At 40.2% G+C, this 12,317-nt stretch overlaps 1 protein-coding gene across 1 annotated transcript in view; it reads left to right on the forward strand.

Moving 5' to 3' along the window:
- The window catches only part of Sugct (succinyl-CoA:glutarate-CoA transferase), a 668,818-nt gene that overhangs the window by 424,031 nt on the left and 232,470 nt on the right, over positions 1–12,317 (forward strand).

Here is a 12,317-nt window from a genome sequence, read left to right on the forward strand (position 1 = left end):
CATGCTCTTTGTAATACAATTGTCAATTTTTGAGGCAAGTCTTATACAAAAGTTGATGGATCTATGCTGAAATGGACTAATGTGGATCAGAATTCTGAATGTGATAAAGATTGCTCACAATTAACTGACATGCAGACAAGTATTTTAATGAAGTCAGTTGTCAGCACATATGTCAAGTCATCTGCCAGAAAAATGATACCTTCAGCAGGTGTGCGTATGAAATCAGGCAATTGGCACTTGTCTTTGCAAATTAGAGGAGCCTCAGAGTTTGTCTGTACTATGATTCAAGTGAATGCCAGCAACTCGGAAGATCTAGGGCCTTCTAAACACAGAACTGAGGAGATCTGCATAAAGCTCACTTCCTAGATGAAACATGAAACATGATTCTCTGTGTATTGTTTGGTTTGGCACTGATAGACACACATGTACATTGACAGATTTGTGCTTTCAGCATAGCAATTGAATCAAATCCTCCCCAGACCTTTTTTCATTATCTGGGATACCTGTGTCATTGTGTTTTCTCCAGCTTTTTCTTAATTTTCTTAATTATGTTAGATGAATAGATTCCTGTATGTATGTAAATATGAAAATCTACAAGGACTGTGTTTATGGTATGGATTGAGTGCCCTCTCAGAACAGCTGTAAAACTTTAAAAGAAAGCTTTCGAAAATACAGTTGCACTTAAAAGTTGACTTTGAAATAAAATCTCTACTAAACAAAGCAAGACTTAAAATCCACATGGTGAGGAGAGTGGAAGCACCCAGCACAATGTGGTTTAGAAGAGAGATAAAACTTACCTAATACCAACCCTTAGGGCAATGCATGATTCCCACACAGTGAGTCTCGCAGACTGCCAGTTTCTGAGGATCGGGACCCTGGAATCAGTTACCTGGCAGGGAGAAAAATAAGGACTACCTGTAGAGTCCAGTGGATTTTCTCAATGATGCTGCCATGGCTACTACAGGCACTTGAACTTCATTTTCTCATTCAGCAAAGCCCCAGACATTTAGTGTAAAATTTGTTCCAAGCTATGGACTCTGGTGTCAGGCTCAGGTATTGTGGTACTACCCAGTTCCTGGAACTGAGTTCAGGGAAGAGTAAAAACGAGGAAACGGGGACAGGGAGGACCTTGCCACAAAAATCTGATAATCTGCCTTTGATCCCTAGATCCCATGGTGGAAGGAGAGAACTGACTGCTAAAAGCTATCCTCTGATCTTTGCACCTACATCATGGTACATGTGCACCCATATTCACACCACACACGCACAATAATAGCCAAAGTCATTAAAAATAAAATAAAATAAATTTCCAGTGCAAAAAGTTCTTAAGCTCATATTTAAAAAACACATGTGAAAATTCAAGATCATGATAGTCACTATAACCAACAAACTGGAGGAATTATGCATGAGCTGTTATAAATTATCCATCATTTTTCACATGATTTGAATAGAATTATTTGAGAAGTCACTAAAAAGGTATAAAGTGAGTAGTATCCAAATTCAACAGTAATAGGAGATTTTGAACAAAATATTTAAAAAATTAACAGATAAATATGGCCAAGAACAATTAGAAATCTTGTCAAATGAAATTTTCATGCAGATTAAGAATTCAAAAAATTCTAATAAAAGTGTGAATAACAGGTTGGCTATAGTTAAAGTTAATGAAATGGAAAGTTACATAGCATAGTGTAGAAAGGATAGCATAATGTAAAAGATGGAACTGGAGAGTGAATTGAGATATGAAAAAAATCTAATAGAAATCCCAGAAGGAGAGGATGAAGAAGAGCCAAATCCCAACAGGTGATAACTGCTAAGAATTTTCTAGAATTGAAGCAAGTGGTGAGATTTCAGCCAGGAAAAACATGGAGTCCCAACCAAATGAAATGAACAAAAGCCAATGCAAATAAATATGTACAAATATTTATTGAAGCTTCTACTATGGTAATATTTTACAACACTCAGTATTGATTCAGTCCAGGTTTCTCCATAAGAGTCTGCCAGCATTACTGTCCTTTCCTACCACTCTGATTTCCTATTAATGATTTTATGCCTGCTATTCAACAAGGTAGTGCAAGTGATCAAAATAGTCAGTCTGACTTTTTGAGACTAGAAAGAAATACACCTTTAAAGCAGAAAGGTAGAAATATTTTCTTTCATGATCTATTTTACTTCTGTATCAATCAATAATTAATGTGTTTTACCAATGGATTACAAATATATTCTTCCAAAATTTATTATATATATATATATATATATATATATATATATATATATATGCGCCAATAACACTAATATGTCAAATACCTAACTCAGTGATTTTCAATGTTCCCTCAAGGTGTGATTAGTAATTGCTACTGTCTAGGTAGTGAAATTCACCAGTCAACTCAAGGCTACTGAACCCTCGCCATGTTCACTTTGCCTAAGAGATTATAAAGTTATTTCATTGAGTATAACAAAAGTGCATTTTTTTTCCTCTCCAAATTCCCTGGAATTGGCTGCCAAAGATTTTTGCTTAATTTGCTACGTGAAATATATCGAAGTATGGTGTTCAACAGATACACTGTGTGATGGACTAGTTAGCATGCACCCTGATAGGTTAATATTGCACTTATCTATTGCTGAATTACATTAGAACTCTAATTTATCTTACTCGTGAATCAAACATTGAAGGAGTGCTTGATGAGATTGGTTTCTTGCTCTGCTTGGCCTCAAGAGATGACTCAAAAGCCAGCAGCATCACAACTTTGCAAGGACATGCAGGGCTTGGGAGTCAATGAAGGTCTGAGCACATAGAAAGCATGTTGCTAGTTGTTATCAGGATCATGGCTGGGGTCCTATACTTAGACTTTCCATGTATTTGTTCAGGTTTCTTAGAATATGATAGCTAGCTTCTAAGGAATGGATGGGAGGGGCCAGGGCCAGCTGTTATCTCTATTGTCTTTGTGTCCCAGCCTAAGTCACCCAAAGCCACTTTTTTTCCCTTTGTATTCACTAGAAGTGAATCCCTGGAATAGGTATTCAAAGGCTGGGAAATTCTAGAATTCATAGACAATGGAGCCACTAAAATATATATATATATATATATATATATATATATATATATATATATATATATATACAAGCTTTCTAGAGCAGACATACGGAAATATAGGCAAGTAGACACCAACAGGGACTTGGAAGAGAGGAAGGACTTTGAGTGCACAGCTTCTGGTTAATCTCTGCACTATGGGTAAATCTGGGCACTTGGTCTGTGTCTACTCTTGGTAAAAGGCAGCTTCAGTGCTCCAAGAAAAGTTCTTTTTCTGCTTGCAGTTGGGAGAGGACCCAATCCCCAGGAATGATGAGAATTTCCTTTTTCTGACACCAGGGAACTGTTGAGTCTTACTGTGCAAAGGTGCTCACCAGGGCAGTAAAGGAGGATGAGAGGTAATAAGGACCAGAACACGCCTGAGCTCTGATCTCAGTGTAAAAGCTTAGGTGATTTGTGATTGTGGTAAGAGGTTATAGTGGGTAAAGAAGAGGAGGTAATGATACAGTTAGAACATGTGCTGGACTTGAGGGTAACAGAAAACTTCATTAGAGGAAAGAAAATCATTTCAGAGCCCTTCCACTGACTCTCATCATTTTATTCTCTCTGGCCTGCTGAAACCATGGCCAAACAAAGAAATCTCATTGAATCATGCCCCACTAAATTAAGATATGAAGATTGAGTCATGTTAACACTAGGACAGCTTAAAATTTGAGGGATGGCCTATCACTGAGTAGTTAATTTTCTATGGTGTTTTCATGTTTAAGCAGGTCTTGCTTGTATCCCCTAAAGTATGCTATCTACTGGGAGGCCAAATTTCACTTAGTACTACTCACTGCCTGTCTGTTTTCCTGATTCGATTGTAAACTGAGGAAGACAACATGTGCCCTCTTAGCTGACCCTCTCAAGCCCACTCAATATAGTGCTCAGCATAGGTTCAATGCTAACAAGTTATTGAGCTTAAAAAACAAACAAACAAAAACAATGCATAATGCATAGGAAAGACCACAGCATCTCAACCTGAATGGAACTCTCTTTGAATTCCAATTTTATGACAGACAGACAAAAATTCATCAGAAAGTCTTCTCCATATGGCTCTTGTATGATTGGTTAGAAGAGACCAGCACAATGAGAAAGCTATGGGAAAACCATTTTGATGTTTGAATACATATGCACAAATTGTAAATTACCCCTGATGCTTGCTAGAAGCTTCATTTCAGAAGCCTATGAAACAATGCTTGCAACTTCTTAATGAACTTTTCTTTCAAGCCTCTGATGTCTGACTTTTCCCAATAAACTCAGCAAGTAAGAAAATCAAACAGTGAAACCAAAAAGTAAAACTAGCCATGGGAAGTGAAGTAAATATTTATGAATGCTTCCATAAGCATGATATATGTTTATACTTTTAGTATGTTTTGATTTGTGTATCCTACCACCTCAAGATATAAGCTTCTAGCAGCTGGGATCTTTATCTGGAAAATACTTTGTATTGTACTTTATTGTATTTAATAGCTGTCAGAGTACACACAAACACACACACACACACACACACACACACACACACACACACACACGTTTAGCTGCATGAGTAATTCAGCAAGTATTCTTATCTAAAATGCTGTGTTTTTTCCTTGGCTGCTGTATCAGTAGACTTGAAGTTTTAGCTACAGCTGTCCTGAGAGGCCATCTATAAAAGTGCAGGTGTTCAGCATTAGCAAACAGTTCTTATTATATGGATCAACTTTTGGCAGCTAGTAACGATGTTTCCTGAGATTGAAAAATGATTTTCTACCTTAAACAGTGGTTTCACATTACTGGAATGCTGAATGAAAACCCCCTCCCAAATTCCTCTCATCAAGTAGTCCTGAGACTGTTTTTGTTAGTTGTATACATTTCATGATTTGTATATTTTATTGTAGAATGTAAGGCTTTCTTTTAACTGTTGTGGTTAGGTTTAGGTCCTTTGCCAAATGAAGCAGACTATGAAGAATTAGGAAGTGTAATGCATCCTGGGGTCTGTTCCTGGTAAAGGGGCCTAGGGTCTGGCTGGCAGCCAAGGAAGGACCTGGGGCTAGAGAGGAGCTTTTCAAGGCTTTACAGTACTAGGGCATTTTTGTGTTCTAGTATTGGAGACTTGGTTTGAATCATCAGATTTTAACAAATATCCTTTTGTCTCCATCTTCCAGGACTTCAAATAACCTTTGTGATGTGTGTTTCCCCTTATCTGAAAGCCACAGGAAGATAGAATTTGAGGCTTTTATGTAAAGTGATTATTATGAAGTTGAGGAATCCTATGTGCTCAGTCCCTGCATGTACCTATGGATTATACTAGCTGGCACATACTTAGCTTGTTAATTTCTTTTGTGTCTGTCTGTTTTTTGAGACAGGGATTCACTATGTAGCCCAGGACAGCTTGGAACTGATCATCTTTCTGTCTCCATGTCAGGAGTGCTGGGATTACAGGCATGAGCTACGTAGCTAGCTTGGTTTGCTAATCTCTAGGTCAAAACCACAAGGCTTAAAATTGAAAGCACAGGGCAGAGATGCTTTCCTTTCTGAACACTGGAGAAAAAAGGATGAAGCTTATTTGCAGTGGGCTGATGAAATTTGCTTGAAATATTTGAGTTCTTTGTTGTTTGTTTCGGAGTTTGCTGAGCCAATAGAAAGGTGTTCAAATGACAAGAGGATATGGGGAGAGGTGGAATCATTGGGGGGACTATAATTGAATCCAACTCAAGTGAGACTGGCTCTGTTAAAATATTCTCCACACTTCCACGAAGCATCACCACCTTTTTGGAACCCTTAACTCCCCCCCCCCCCCCCACCCAGTTCTTTCAGAATCTCTACAAGGCCGGTAAACCTTGGTATTGAGGAAAGCCAAACAAACCAATGTCAAGATCTGAGTTAAGCTCTACTTTAGCAGGCTTAAATTACAGCTCTGGAAGGAAAATTCAGAACTGCTCCCCGTGTAAAGGGTTCCCCTTTTTCATCTTACGTCTCTCTCCTTCAGGTCTTCACAGGAGAGTGCATTTCAGGTTTTTGTTCAGGATATGAAAGGCTCAGTTTCAAAGGCTGAGGTTTTCACATCCATGTCAATATCACAGGTTGAAATGTGACACTGGTACCTGGCTGCATACTTTCTTTAAACCTGAGCCAGTAATACTGCAAGATGTTAGGGGAGGCCCTCTTTCATCTCACACTTTAAAGTGCAGTTTGTTGATGTCACCCAGTTTCTAGTCTGCAGAGGTCATCCCATAATGTAGTGCAATGATGGGAAGCCCATCGGTCCTGTTTGATGTCCCTTTCCCTGCCCCTGGCTTTTACCTCCACTTTGTTTTGTAAAGTAAGTTTGGTAATAGTGATATTCTGTCTTTCCAATGTGTGATGATATGAATTCCCCTGACACTCATCAACCTGCTTTTTAGTCACTGCACATGCTTTTGTGATGATTCTACTGAAGCTATAATTATGAAGGTGATAATAGAAGTAAATACATTCTTATATCAAGGTCTTTGGATAATGTTCTTCCAAAGAGTAAGTGGCCAAATACTGAGATACTAAACCTCCGATCCTGGCCCTCTACAATCTTTGAGACTGTGAAATGTGTTTCACATTCAGCAATGGGTATGAAACCTGTGTGGTTTCTTAGGACTGTATCAGCAAAATTTGAGGGTAAAGAGAGAAATGGATGGGAGCAGTGTAGGCAGGGGAAGGATGTGGTAAAATGCCTGTGACCTGTTGCAGCATTCTTGATAGAAAACACAAAATAAAATGTAAGGCCTGGGCATTTTTATTTGTTTCTGTCCTAAATTAAGATGTAAAATCAAGGATGGCCTGGGACTAAAGCCTGGTGTTAGGATAATGAAAAGGCCAAAGTTGTCCGGATGTTGGGTAACTGAATAAAAATGATGAATAAAAGTGCAATTTGGGTCGCTGGTGGCTTTCAAAAATATATGACTCTGTGTTTTCATTCACATGAATCGATCTTGTTTTCAATAGCTGGATTGGTTTTATCTTTGTTTTGAGTACCCTTCACTGCCCCCTTGTTCACAGAAAGCCAGGATTATACTGAAAGCTTCACCTAGGTTCTAACCGGCAGCTCCTACTGTGACACCTCCTGCTATCTGTGTGGGCTGGTTTCTTCTGAAAAGGAGGAACAACAATACCAGAGGACCTAGGAACTTGAATTACAATGTTCCTGGTGACCACAGAAGTTCTGCTACCTCACCTTTCACAGCTTCCTCCATTCTGCAGACATTTACATCCCAAGCATGGTGGTAATGGATGTGAGCTCCCTGGCTAGGCATAGCCTTTTCTAATATTTTTGGGTATTACTTGAGGTCTAAGTTCCATATTAATATAACTCTTTCCAAGGGAGTTGTGACTGTGTTGATTTTAAACCATGGTCAAGATGAGGTTTCCCACAATAGACCCTAGAAACCTCATCTCTACCATTGGCTCAGCTGCCACACTTCACAGTTACATAATTTCCCTGGCAGGACCACTTAAGAACGCCAGGAAGGAAAGATAGTGTGAAGTCCCAGGCTCTTCAGAGTCGCCTTTGCTGACTGCTAGGGAAGAGAAAAAGATCCTGAGCTATCTTCACCTCTTATCATATGCCCCTCTCAACAGACCTAGTCTGCTTTTCTGTTTCGCATTTAAAGAAGAGTTAAACAGCTAAAAGGAAAACTAGCTTAAAAGATGCCTAAGCCTTCCTCTAGTCCATAGAGAAATTAGATTTTTTTTTTTCCTTTCTACATATCAAAATGTCAAATCTGACGGTCTATGCCAGCATCCTTACTAAGGTTTGTAAAACAGAAACATCTGTCTTTCTGGAAATACTGGGAAGCAAGGCAACTTTCACCCTTCCTGCCAGTCCCCTCCCACAGGAAGGAGGCCATATCTGATTGCTTGATTGGGAAAAGTAAGTGGCCCGTCTCCCACCCCCACCCACACCTCTTTTCAACCAGCTGCCTCTTTTCAACCAGCTTGCTGGCAGGCTGCCAGCAGAGCATGTTCTCCCCGCACTTCTGCCATGGGAGCACCCACAGTTCCAGGATAGACTGGAAGGCTGACCGTGACCTGTGGTACTATATACAAACCCCGACTCAGCTTTACTAGTCATGAAGCTGACCTGCTGATCCCCTTCTGACTCCTCCTGTCCTCCGTGTTTCTTCACTTCCCTGGAGCACTGTGGGTTTCCTCTCTACTGAGACATTGCCTTTCCACAGATGTTCATTTCTGTACAGATGCCTAACAGACTACAGGACAATAGCCTCAACAGGCTGGATTCAGACCAGGGGATGTAGGCGACCTGACAGACATTCCCTCCTTGTGTCAGTGTGGATGTCTGCATGCAGAGGAAGATCTCAGTCAGTCACCACAGACTCCGAACCCCACCCCTGCATGGGTGGGGAGCAGGTTGCAAGGAAGTCAGTCAGTCAGTTACAATGAGAACTTTCATATTCCCATCTGGGGCTCAGACCCTGCATCTGAGTTCCAGATATGGACACCCAGCTGCCTCCACCCAGCAACTCCTTTTGAACACTCGGTATTCTGGTGTTTGAAACCGAGCCTGGCTTCCATTTCCAACGAACCCCAATAAGATGTTTCCAAGTCGGTTCTTTTCTTCTTCAGTGCTCTCCTCCCCCACCCCCTGTCAGTCATGTCTTCAAGCAAGATTCTAGCAGCTAGTGATCCCTAGTTTCTTCCTCTCTTCCATATATAATTCAGTAGCAAATCTTATTTCTTTGTTAACATAAAATCCTAATTCTCTGCTGCCGCCACCTCACATTACATTCCACCTGAAGCCTTTCCTACCTTCCTGGGTCTTCTCCCCATTTTCATTCCTGTCTGCTTTTAGAAATCAGCCAAACCCATAGAAATATAATTAGAATGCCTGGTCCCCTTTGCTTAAAACCTGTCAATACTGGGTCTACATTGTTGAAGCAGCCAAAATACCCTTCTTCCTGTGTCCTGTGAGACCAGCAGCACTGGGATCTGGCCTGTACTTAGCCAGCTGGCATCATCTCATACCTTTCTCCCTGCCTGTGCCCTGAGGTGACTTCATTTCTGTTACTGTATTTGTCTAATGCTTTCCCACGCAGGACCTTTGCCTGGGGCCACTCTTGTGCACTTCTTTGCATGGCCTAGTCCTCTTAGCATTGATGACTTTATGTTTTTGCTATCTGACTTCTCCAGTTATTTTCCTTCCATCTTTCATTCTGTCATTTCCTCTATGGTGCTATGTATCTATAGCTCTCTATTGTTTAGTGGTTGAAGTCACTCAGTCTCAGGCATGTCTATGTTTATTTTCCGCACCAAGTAAAGGGTCTTGTACTCCATTAGTATTCAAAGCTTGAGAGAATCATTTCACCTAGCCTGAGGCAAAACAAACTGAATGGTGCTGCCAGCTTAGAAGTCAGGCATGCTTACCAATAGAGTGAAAGCACTGGGCAAATCACAAACCTCCCTTTTCTGGGGAAGATTCCCCAGAATGTAGTTCCAGGCTTTAGCAGAGCAGAACTGGGTGCAGCTGGGACCTTCAGCACCAGAACAGGGCATAGCAGGAACACAGGAGTATTGATGGTAACAGCCCCTCCCCATTTTTCATTGCACTGGGAGCTGGAAAAGTAATTAAAAGTCTATGAAGTAGATCCTTGTGAGACCTAGGCACTTGTAGGGGAAAGCAAATGACATGAGGACTTACTGTGTGTAGCAGAATTGTTAGAAGTTCTTAATAAAATCAAACCCAAGGCCAGTTATTGGGGTGAATGCTGGAAGATCAGAGAAGCAGAACAAGCCACAGTTTCCTCACCTCGCCAGTTCCTCAGCTGGTCTTGTTTCCTCAGACTGCATGCTTCTTTGTCCTCATTCCAATGGCTCTCAGCTGACCTGAGCTTCTCAAAGCCTGAATGCTTAACCAGTCAAATGCTTAACCAGCCAAAATGCTTCTAGTTTCTGGTCTTCATGCCTTATATATCTTTCTACTTTCTGCCGTCACTCCCTGGGATTAAAGGCTTGTGTCACCATACCTGGCTGTTTCTAATGTGGCCTTGAACTCACAGAGATCCAGAGGGATTTCTGTCTCTGGAATGCTAGGATTAAAGGCATGTGCTACCCCTGCCTATCCTCATGTTTAATATTGTGGCCGTTCTGTCTCTGACCCCAGATAAGTTTATTTCGGGAAATACACACTATTTCGGGGAACACAATACCACCACAACTGTGTGAATGGAAAAAATAAAAAGAAATAAAAAGGAAAGGACATGACTGCTCCTAGGTATGTGGAGGAGAAAGTTTATTGTAGATATATGGGAAAGCATAGTCAGAGGCAGGGATATCTGGGAGAGTCCAGAGTGGACATGACTAGGCTGAGCTGGGCCATGTGGAGAGAGGGGTAAGCTAAAGGAGACAGGAGAGGGGACTCAGGTGCAGCAGTCAGGAGGCTACAGGTCCAAAAAGGAAGGGGTGGGTAACCAAAATGTCTGGATTGTTTAAAGAAGAGCCTCTGGGGGAAGGTCAGCCCAGCTCCTGGGCTGGAGAGTTGGGGGTGGGAGGTAAGCTGCAATCCACACCTGGTAACAGGTAGGGACTGAAGGATGCTGGGAGAACCTGGTGGCCAGGTCTGCTTTGATATATTAAAAATAGGCACCTCAGCTGTTTGCCCTGGGTTTGAAACTTAATACTTAATACTATATATCTGCAGCGTGGTAAGATGCTCCATAAATTTCCATTTTAATCTGTTCAGGACTGTGACCTGTGTGTCACTGCGGCAGCACACCACATTTCAGAGAATTGTACTCACTGGGAACACCCATGTAGAACAATCCAAAAGCTTATAGCTGCTACCACTGTTTCTACTGCTGTAGACACACCACAGAAACTGTTCAAGCCTGGGTAGAAAGCAGCTCTAGAACAGTGAGTCAAAGTCTTCCCTGAAGCGTCTTCTGAGTCAGGCTCTGTCATGCTCCCAGCTCACATGTTGGAGGACACAGAGATGCATGGTGGTGAGATCTCCTGCTCAGTTTCATGGAGCTACAAAACAGAATCTTGACACCCAAGTAATTGGACTAAGATCTTAGTACACTATGTATAAACTTGCAACTGTTCCCTACTTCATATACCCTTAACAAAACAAAAACAAAAACAAAAACAAAAAACAAACAAACAAACACAGGATCACATCTACAACCATCCAGAGGTAGCTATTAAAAGCATGTCTTCCAAAGACTATGAAAATCTAAAACATAATACTGACTATTATAAAATATTGGAAATACAGTTTTGAAAATGAAAATAAAATCATCTCTATTTCCCTCAGCACCAAGCACTCTAAGCATTTCATTTTGGTATATTTCTACTAAGATTTTTTTAATCTGTATTTGAGATCATTTTATCTTTTACATATTTAATTATTTGTATTTTAACATTTTCTTAGTATTATATCACAACATTTTTCTCAAATATCAGTTACCCTTCAGAAGCTTTTTAGAATTTAATATTTGATTATATGGATACACGTTTGACTATTTCTACTATTGCTACTAATAGATTTTATTGTGATATATAAATTATTTAAAAATAATTTTTTTTATGTGTGCCTTTTGTAAATAGCACATACTTGTGAATTGAATGTGTTTTAACTCCTAACCACTGATACTAACATGCTCTCATTTGGAAACAGTCCGTAGATACAATTGAGTGAAGGGGATATCATGCTGAATTGGGGCTGGCCCTAAATCTAATAGTTTACAAGAAGATATTAGGAAATAGTCACACATAAAGAAGGAAGGAGCCTGTGTGAACATGGAACTAGGAATGGGGGTGAGGCAAGTACAAGAACAAATATGGCCAGTGACAACTGGGTGATAGAGAAAAGCAAGGAAAGCTCCCTCCCAGGGTCTTGGATTCCAGAGGCACATAATTCCTAACACCTTGATTTTTTTTTCAATTCTGTAACTGTGGGGTCACAGTTCTGTTGCATTAAGCCACTGGACTTGTGGAAACTGGTTACACCAACCTGAGGAAACTAATTTAAGAGTAATATTTTGTTCTTTGAACAAATTTGAGAAATCTGTTCATTACAAAGTGGGATATCTTAATCATTTTAATCTACTACTGTTACTAATAGAATTGCTAGTAACATTTTTGATAATTTAATTTACTTACAGTTTTTGTCTTTTTGTTTGTGTTTTCTTTGGGGATTTGAAATGGGTCTTAAAATTACCATTACATTTTTCAGATCCATTCTTTGAAACCTATTTTCTAATTATCAGAGTTAAGAAAG

The sequence above is a fragment of the Onychomys torridus genome, chromosome 5, assembly GCF_903995425.1.
Source record: "Onychomys torridus chromosome 5, mOncTor1.1, whole genome shotgun sequence".
Lineage (NCBI taxonomy): Eukaryota > Metazoa > Chordata > Mammalia > Rodentia > Cricetidae > Onychomys > Onychomys torridus.